At 41.1% G+C, this 10,023-nt stretch overlaps 1 non-coding gene across 1 annotated transcript; it reads right to left on the bottom strand.

Moving 5' to 3' along the window:
• LOC148571481 (small nucleolar RNA R71) lies at positions 1-104 on the bottom strand. The gene has a single exon (XR_015907803.1). It is a non-coding gene; the product is annotated as a small nucleolar RNA R71 (small nucleolar RNA).
• Positions 105-10,023: the final 9,919 nt, after the last annotated feature.

Genomic DNA, 10,023 nt, shown 5'->3' on the forward strand with positions numbered 1-10,023 from the left:
AGGCTAAGAGCTGAGGTGCAAACTTTCAGACAACAAGATGGTGAAACACTCTATGAAGCCTGGGAGAGGTTCAAGGATTTGACAAGGAAATGTCCGCCTGACATGTTCAATAAGTGGGTGCAACTACACATCTTCTATGAAGGACTGTCGTATGAGTCAAAGCAAGCAGTAGATCATTCTTCTGGAGGCTCACTCAACAAGAAGAAAACCATTGAAGAAGCCATAGATGTCATAGAGACTATAGCCGAGAATGAATACTTCTATGCTTCAGAAAGAACTCAAAAGAGAGGAGTGATGGAACTCAATTCAATGGAAGCCCTGCTGGCCCAAAACAAATTTATCACTGCACAACTAGCAGCCTTGACCAAGAAGATGGAGAGTAATCAAGTCTCAGCCATTCAAGCCCAAGCCCCCCAACAAGAAGGAGATGCACCAAAAGTTGACTGTGAACAAGCTAATTATGTGAACAATTCTAGACCCCCATATGACCCAAACTCCAAGACATACAATGCAGGTTGGAAGAACCACCCAAATTTTGGGTGAGGGAACCAACAAAACCACAATCCAAATCATACAAAGCCATACCAAGCCAATCAATACCAAAATCACAACCCCAACCATCAACCAAACAATAACAGACCCTACCACAATGTACAAAACACATCATATCATTCTACTCAACCAATGCAAAACAACCACCATCAAGACACATCAACCTCAACCATGCAACCATGTGAGATCAAAAGCAACTTTGAGAGAGTAGAAGCTGCAATAGCACAACTGTTGTCACAGCTGACAGGAGCTATTTCCACTCTTTTGGAGAGGCAAACACAAGCTGACAAGAGGATAGATGCCAACCAAGAAGAGTATAGGTCAAATTTGAAGAATCAAGGCACAGCCATTTCAAAGTTAGAAGCACAAGTGGGGATTCTATCCAAGTGAATTCCTATGTCTACACATACATTTCCCAGTGATGCCATGGCTAACCCAAGAGGAGAATGCAAAACCATCACACTTAGAAGCGAAAAGGTGGTGGAAGAAGCAAACCTAAGCCAAAGCAACCAACAAAAAGAAGCTGCAGAAAAGCCTGAAAACAAGAATGAAGAGGAGACCCCTACCTCATCATCACCAAATCCAATCTTGAAGCCTTATGTGCCAAAAGCACCATATCCACAAAGGCTGAGGAAAGATGGGAAGGATGGCCAGTTCTCTAGATTTTTAGAGATCTTCAAGAAGCTCTAAATCAACATACCATTTGCTGAGGCATTAGAGCAAATTCCACTCTATGCCAAATTTCTGAAGGAGCTCATGACAAGAAAGAGAAACTGGGGAGAAAAAGAGATCATAGTGCTAACTGAGGAGTGTAGTACCATAATACAAAGGAAGCTACCCCAGAAAATGAAGGACCTAGGGAGTTTCCAAATCCCCTGGATCATAGGGATATTAACATTGAAAAGGCCTTGTGTGACTTAGGAGCTAGCATCAATCTCATGTCCCTAACCATGATGAAGAGGATGAAAATTGAGGAAGGCAAGCCAACAAGAATGGCACTCCAATTAGCTAACAGAACCTTCAAGTTCCCACATGGGGTAGTGGAAGACTTGCTGGTGAAAGTGGGAGAATTCATTTTTTCGGCTGACTTTATTGTGTTGGATATGGAAGAAGAGGCTAACACATCAATCATTCTAGGAAGGCCATTTCTAGCTACTGCTGGAGCCATCATTGATGTACAAAAAGGGGAATTAGTCTTGAGATTACATGAAGAGAAGATAGTCTTCAATGTCTTCAGGGCAATGAGTTACCCCAAGGAATCCATAGGAGAATGCATGATGGTGGACACTATAGAATAGATAGTTCAAGGAGTTTTAGAAGAAGAACAATGTGAAGGAGCTATTGAGCTAGAGCAGCAAGCATCAAGTGGAGAACAACCACAAGGAACCATGGAGAATTCAATCATGTTGAACCCCAAAGACAGTAAAGAAGTAGAGGCACCAAAACTCGAGTTGAAGACCTTACCGCCAAGCTTGAAATATGCATATCTGGGTGACAACAACACCTACCCGGTAATCATCAATTCAAGTTTGAGTGAGGAGCAGGAGAAAGAACTTATCCAAGTGCTGAAACAGCACAAGAATGCCATAGGCTGGACACTTGCAGACTTAAAAGGAATCAGCCCTTCAATGTGCATGTACAAGATACTACTTGAAGAAGGTGCTAAACCCTCAAGGCAGCAATAAAGAAGGCTGAATCCAACTATGAATGAAGTGATCCAAAAAGAAGTATTAAAGTTGTGGCAAGCAGGGGTGATCTACCCCATCTCAGACAGCCCTTGGGTAAGCCCGGTGCAAGTAGTCCCAAAGAAAGAAGGGGTCACTATTGTACCAAATGAGAAGAATGAGCCGATACCCACAAGAACCGTGATCAGGTGGCGCATGTGCATTGATTATAGGAAGCTTAATGAGGCCACCAGGAAAGATCACTTCTCCTTACCTTTCATGGATCAGATGCTTGAGAGATTGGCTGGACATGAGTATTACGCTTCTTGGACGGTTATTCGAGCTACAACCAAATTGTTGTAGACCCCAAGGACCAGGAAAAACTTCATTTACTTGTCCATATGGTGTTTTTGCTTATAGGAGAATGCCCTTTGGATTGTGCAATGCACCTGCAACATTCCAAAGTTGCATGCTCTCCATATTTTCAGACATGATTGAAAGATTTATTGAGGTGTTTATGGATGACTTTTCTGTATTTGGTAACTCATATTCTGATTGCTTACACTACTTAGCCTTGGTGCTAAAGAGATGCCAAGAGACCAACTTTGTTTTGAACTGGGAGAAATGCCATTTCATGGTTACAGAGAGGGTGGTCCTTGGTCATAAGATCTCCAAAAGGGGCATAGAGTTGGACAAGGCTAAGGTGGAGGTGATTGAAAAGCTGCCCCCACCTTGCAATGTCAAGGCAATTAGAAGTTTTCTAGGACATGCTGGCTTCTACAGGAGATTCATTAAAGACTTTTCCAAAGTTGCGAAACCTTTGAGCAACCTACTAGTCCCTAATGTACCTTTTGTTTTTGATGATGAATGCATGATAGCTTTTAAGGAACTTAAAAACAAACTCTCCTCTGCGCCTATCATAGCATCACCATGCTGGGATTTACCTTTTGAACTGATGTGTGATGCATCAGATTTTGCCGTGGGTGCTGCCTTAGGACAGAGGAAGGATAAATTGGTACATGTCATTTATTATGCTAGCAAGGTTCTCAATGAGAATCAAAGGAACTATACCACTACAGAGAAGGAATTACTTGCCATTGTCTTTGCTTTTGATAAATTTAGATCATATCTTTGATGCATGAAATTGTGATCATCAATGGCGCCAACAACTTGGTACGCACAATTGTAATCTCAACTCTTTATCACAACTCCGCACAACTAACCAGCAAGTGCACTGGGTCATCCAAGTAATAAACCTTACGTGAGTAAGGGTCGATCCCACGGAGATTGTCGGCTTGAAGCAAGCAATGGTCATCTTATAAATCTCAGTCAGGCGGATTCAAATGGTTATGGAGGATTGATAATTAAAAGATGAATAAAACATAAAATAAAGATAGAGATACTTATGTAATTCATTGGTGAGAATTTCAGATAAACGTATGAAGATGCTTTGTTCCTCCTGAACCTCTGCTTTCCCATTGCCTTCTTCCAATCATTCATACTCCCTTCCATGGCAAGATTTATGTTGGGCATCACCGTTGTCAATGGCTACTTCCCGTCCTATTCCAACATGATCTGTCGGTTCTCGATCATGTTGGAATAGGATCTATTGATCCTTTTGCGTCTGTCACACGCCCAACAATCGCGAGTTTGAAGCTCGTCACAGTCATCCCTTCCCAGATCCTACTCAGAATACCACAGACAAGGTTTAGACGTTCCAGATCTCAAGAATGATCGCCAATAACTCTAGCCTATACCACGAAGGTTCTAATCTTAGATTAGAAACCCAAGAGATACACATTCAAGCTTGTTTGCATGTAGAACGGAAGTGGTTGTCAGTCACGCGTTCATAGGTGAGAATGGTGATGAGTGTCACATAATCATCACATTCATCATGTTCTTGTGTGCGAATGAATATCTTAGGGAAGAAGTAGGTGTTAATTGAAAAGAAAAACAGTAGTACTTTGCATTAATTCATGAAGAACAGCAGAGCTCCACACCTTAATCTATGGTGTGTAGAAACTCCACCGTTGAAAATACAAAAGTGATAATGGTGGTCATTGGCTTCGGCCCCAGAGAGGGAACCCGAAGAACCAAGATCAAAAAGTATATCCAAGATGAAAATACAATAGCAAAAGGTCCTATTTATAGAGAACTATTTATACACATGTAGAGACTTTTCTTGGAGTTAAACGCCAGCTTTTATGCCAGTTTGGGCGTTTAACTCCAGCTTTTGTGCCAGTTCTGGCGTTTTGACGCTAGAATTCTTAAGTTGACATGGAACGCCGGTTTGGACCATCAAATCTTGGACAAAGCATGTACTATTATATATTGCTGGAAAGCCTAGGGTGTCTACCTTCCAACGCAATTGAGAGCACGCCAATTGGGCTTCTGTAGCTCCAGAAAATCCACTTCGAGTGCAGGGAGGTCAGAATCCAACAGCATCTGCAGTCCTTTTTCAGCCTCTGAATTAGATTTTTGCTCAGGTCCCTCAATTTCAGCCAGAAAATACCTGAAATCACAAAAAAATACACAAACTCATAGTAAAGTCCAGAAATGTGATTTTTAAATAAAACATAATAAAAACTAACTAAACATACTAAAAATATACTAAAAACAATGCCAAAAAGCGTATAAATTATCTGCTCATCAATCTTATTGGTTCTAAAGTAATTGTATTCACTGTTCATGCAGCACTCAAATACTTGCTCACCAAACAAGATTCCAAGCCCAGACTAATAAGTTGGATTTTGCTGCTCCGAGAGTTTGACATTGAAATTAAAGATAGGAGTGGAGCAGAGAACAAGGTGGCTGACCACCTCTCACGAATACCACAAGAAGAAGATGGGGTACACCAAGTTGCAGTGAATGAAAGCTTCCCTGATGAGCAGTTAATGATGATACAAGAGGCCCCTTGGTTTGCTAACATAGCCAACTTCAAGGCTATTGGGGAACTACCAACCAACATCAACAAGCATATGAGAAAAAAGCTAGCCAAAGATGCTAAACACTACATCTGGAATGAGCCCTATTTGTTCAAAAAGTATGCTGATGGAATCTTGAGAAGGTGTATTTCCCATGAGGAAGGGCAAGAAGTGCTTTGGCAGTGTCATGGATCTGCATATGGAGGCCATTTTAGTGGGGATAGAACTGCAGCCAAGGTGCTACAATGTGGATTCTACTGGCCAACCATCTTCAAAGATGCAAAAGAATTGGTGACAAGATGTGATGAATGCCAAAGGGCTAGCAATTTACCCAAGAGAAATGAGATGCTACATAGGTTCATAATGGAGTTAGAATTGTTTGATATGTGGGGAATTGACTTTATGGGACCCTTCTCATCCTCATACTCAAACAGTTATATATTGGTAGCTGTGGATTATGTATCAAAATGGATAGAAGCCATAGCCACTCCAACAAATGATAACAAAGTTGTAATGAGCTTTTTGAGAAAGAACATCTTCAGCGGATTTGGGGTGCCTAGAGCCCTCATCAGTGATGGAGGGACACACTTCTGCAATAAGCAACTTGAAGCACTCCTCTCCATGTATGGAGTCAAGCGCAAGGTGGCAACCCTATATCACCCACAGACCAACGGGCAAGCAGAAATTTCAAACAGAGAGCTTAAAAGAATTCTTGAAAAAAATGTTAGAAGCTCAAGAAAGGATTGGTCTAAGAAGCTGGATGATGCACTATGGGCCTACAGGACAGCCTTCAAAACATCTATTGGAATGTCTCTATACCAATTGGTGTTTGGTAAGGCTTGTCACTTACCAGTTGAGCTTGAGCATAGAGCATTTTGGGCTATAAAAATGTTGAACTCTGATGAACAAGCTGCTGGAGAAAAGAGGCTTATCCAGCTAAATGAGATGGAGGAGTTTAGGAATAAGGCATATGAGAGTACAAAGATCTACAAAGAGAATGCAAAAAGGTGGCATGATCAGAAGATAGCAAGAAGGGAGTTCACTGACGGGCAAAAGGTGCTGTTGTATAATTTGAGACTTAAGTTCTTCCCTGGGAAGCTTAAGTCTCGATGGTCAGGCCCCTTCACCATCCTCAATGTATCCCCTTATGGCCATGTAGAGCTCATGGAAGACAAAACACAAAGGACCTTCACTGTGAATAGCCATAGACTCAAGCATTACCTAGGAGACTCACTGGATGAGAAGAGAGTGAGCTACAACCTCAGCTAACAAGGAAGGACGTCAAGCTAATGACGATAAAGAAGCGCTAGTTGGGAGGCACCCCAACATTTTATATCCTTTTGATTTATTGCTTTCCTAGAAGTAGTTAAAAATTTGCTTATTTAGATAGTTTGAGTTTCAGTTGAAAATTTATGTTTTCTGGCCTTCTAAGAAGTAGATTGTAGATAGTGGATTAAGAATTTTGTTTTCTATTTTGATAGTTAGGAGATCCTTATATTCTGTTCTCTTTTGGTCTGAAAACGCAATTTGATGAATACCTGTACTAATGATGAGCTATTGGGCTGAGAGCTAGCTAAAATGCTAAGTTTGATGTGGCCACCAATTTACTTAATCTAGGATTACTAACCTTGAACAAATTATGATTAAAGGTAAGCCCAGAGATTAAGTTTGGTGTGGCCACCACCACACACCATCATCTAGCGTAGCCCAATACTACTAAATCTGAAAGCATCTAATACATTGGGGAGAGCCGAAACGTGCTTTAAATGTGTTCAATAGAGGATGAAAGCAAAAATATATGAAAAATTGGAATTATTCTACCTTTATGAACACATTAAAAACCCAATGATAAACCCAATTCATTATAATACAATAGGATTAAGTTTGGTGTCCCCAAAGGACACCCATCAGTTGCAAATTCAGCCATCCATATCAAAGAGGAATGTGGAGGATTCTTTTGTCATTACTAATGAGGTTTCAGTTTTATTTTCAGGAGAGAGAATAGGACCCACATGATGGATAGCGCACAAAGCAAAGAGGTCAAAGTGTACTTGCACTTTGGAACTCAAAACATGCAGGAAGTGAAGTGGGATGAGGATTGGCACCTCTTCCCACGCTAGGCGCCACTCCCCAAGTGGGAAAATATTGAATTCCTTTACTTCCCACCATTCGAGCACCACTTTACACACCTATAAAAACCCCTACTTTTCCCACCTCTCCCCACACTTCAAACCCCGTCTCACAGACGAAAAGACTCCACAGAGCCTTCCTTCCTTTCATCTCTTTTCATTCCCCTTAACCTTCTTTCACTACTTCCCTACCTTTTTCTTGATCGGGACGATCAAGCTCTAAGTTTGGTGTTGGATCAAAACGTTGTTTTGCTTACTCTCTTTTGAAACCTTCCCCAATACCTTCTTCAAATCTTTAAACATACCTCCTCAATCCAATGGCACCACCAAAAACCTCAACAGCATCAAAGAAAAGAAAGACTAAGAAACCAACTTCTGGATCCTCAAGCTTAGGTTTCAATGAGTACAAGTTTCTCTCCTCATTCAACTAAAACCAGTTTTATGGTTGGGTGAGTGAGAGGGAGATTATCCCTGAGGTCGGTTTCCAGCTGGGGAGGAACGAGCACCCTAAGATCAATAGGGAGATAAACAATAGAGGCTGGGTACTCTTGTATAACCCACCAAGGAAGGTGGTGGAAAGCTTGGTGAGAGAATTTTATGCTAACGTCGTACCTCAGCCAGGACAACCCTATGGCTATCTTAACTATGCAAGGGGAAGTCCATTGATTACAGTCCCACTAACATAGAGAGGACGCTGATGGTGAAGCAGACAACCTCCACCCGAAGCTATGAGGAGAGAATGAAGCAACAAGACCCAGGATTTGATGAAATCCTAAATGAAATCTATGTTTTGAATGTGCAGTGAATAAATGACAAGGATGGAAGGCCCAACCAACTGAGAAGAAGAGACTTGAGCCCCCAAGCTAGAGGGTGGCTGGATTTTGTGAGGAGGTCCCTAATCCCTACATCCAACACTTCAGAGGTGACCAAAGAGAGAGTCGTGCTCATATACAGCATCATGAAAGGTGAGATTGTCAATGTTGGGGAATTGATTGCCAATAACATCAACAAAATTTTGAAAAGCACCAAAGATAGCTCAAGGTTGGCATTCCCTAGCATCATGTAAAGGCTGTGTGATGAAGCAAGGGTTAAGAGGATAATTGATGGAGTGCTAGTGGAGCAAGAAAAACCCATAACTGCCAAGAAGATGGCCAAAGTGGTGGTTGTGAACCCACTTCAGAGGGCTAGGGAGAATAGGGCTCATGCTCATGAGCTACATATGTAACAACAACAAGAAGAAGATGAGGCAGAGGAGCAACCGCATTTCCTAGCACTCCAACCAGCACCATACCAACAATGCCAACAATTTCCAGAGAGATTCAATTGGGAACAATTACAAGGAGATGTACACCAAATGAAGGGAGACCTACACCATCTGAGGGAGGATGTCAATCAACTCAAGGAGACTCAACAACAACAATGGAGCCATGTGAATCAGAGCATACAACAACTCCAAGGGAGTTGGGAGCACATGAAGAAGGAGCAGCAAGAACAGTATGACTTGGGAGAGATGCGAAGTGTACTTGAAAAAATCGTAGAGCAAGGCAAATGGCAACAAAGGAACCTCGCTGAGTTCAGACATCTTTATGATGCTAGAACCATTTCAAGGAGGCAGTATGATATCAATACACAAGTGAAACTGAATCACTTGTGTAATGCTGTGGCCGCTCTAAACCCAGGATACCCAACATTCATGCAAGGGATGGAGGAGTTAAGTGCAAGACAAGAAGAAATTCTGGCCAAGCATAAGGAGGATGAAAGAAACTACATGAGAAGGATAGGATTTTGGAAGCCTAAGGACAAGAAAGCACAAGAAGGATCCTCCAACAAGGATGAAGATGACTCCTCCCCTTCCAAAAAGAAGGACAAAGGCAAAGGGCCAATGAACTGAAGTTGAAGTTGCTCAAGGTTGTTAAGTCCCATGGTTGACACTCTCTAAATTCTGAATCATGTTTAAGTTTTTCTCTCTGTTTTAAATTTTGTTTTTGAATAATTGCAACATTAAGATAGTTTATTTTCACTGCCTAGTATTTTTTTATCATGAAGTCTTTTGTGAGTCCTTTTTAATTTCAAGAAAGAAAATGCAATGTGTTTCAAGTTTTTACAATATCAATAAAAGCATAGTTTGTCTTCATAAGAATTGTCGTGCGTTGCAAGAATAAAAAAGATTAAGACCAAGAGAGATCATTCAAAAAACTAAGAAATAGAAAACTAAGTGTAGAACCTTGAATGAATAAAAGGGGAAAATAAATCATGAAAGGCAACTAGTCCTAGGAGGTATGACAAGTAAAGGTTAACGGGTATTTCTTGAACATCTATAGAACTAAGAAGTAGTAAGCAATAAAGACCTAAGTTTCTAAGCATCAACTACTAGGAGGGAAAGAAACATTAAGAAGCTCCCAAGAGTTAGAGGACCTAGTAGATGCTTGTGGTGAAGATGTGTCAAGAAGAGGCCTGGGCAGGTAAATTCTCAGGGGTGTTTCAACACCTAGAACCCTGAAGCCAACTGGTTTGGGAGTGCTAATTGAAAGTCTAATTAAAGGGTTGTCTTGAGACAAAACACTTAGAGTCGTGGTCAATAAATGGAAAAAAACAACCAAAAAGAAAATAAAATAACTCTTGCTACTTCAAGGTGACAATCAATGAAAAGGAACCCTAAAGCTTATACTTGAAGGAACTCTCAAGGATCTAGGAACCTTTGTGACATTGAAATAAAATTATTCATGCCTGTGTTAAGCACTTAGTCCTAATCTT

The sequence above is a fragment of the Arachis ipaensis genome, chromosome B3 (genome assembly GCF_059453495.1).
Source record: "Arachis ipaensis isolate K30076 ecotype BB chromosome B3, ASM5945349v1, whole genome shotgun sequence".
NCBI lineage: Eukaryota > Viridiplantae > Streptophyta > Magnoliopsida > Fabales > Fabaceae > Arachis > Arachis ipaensis.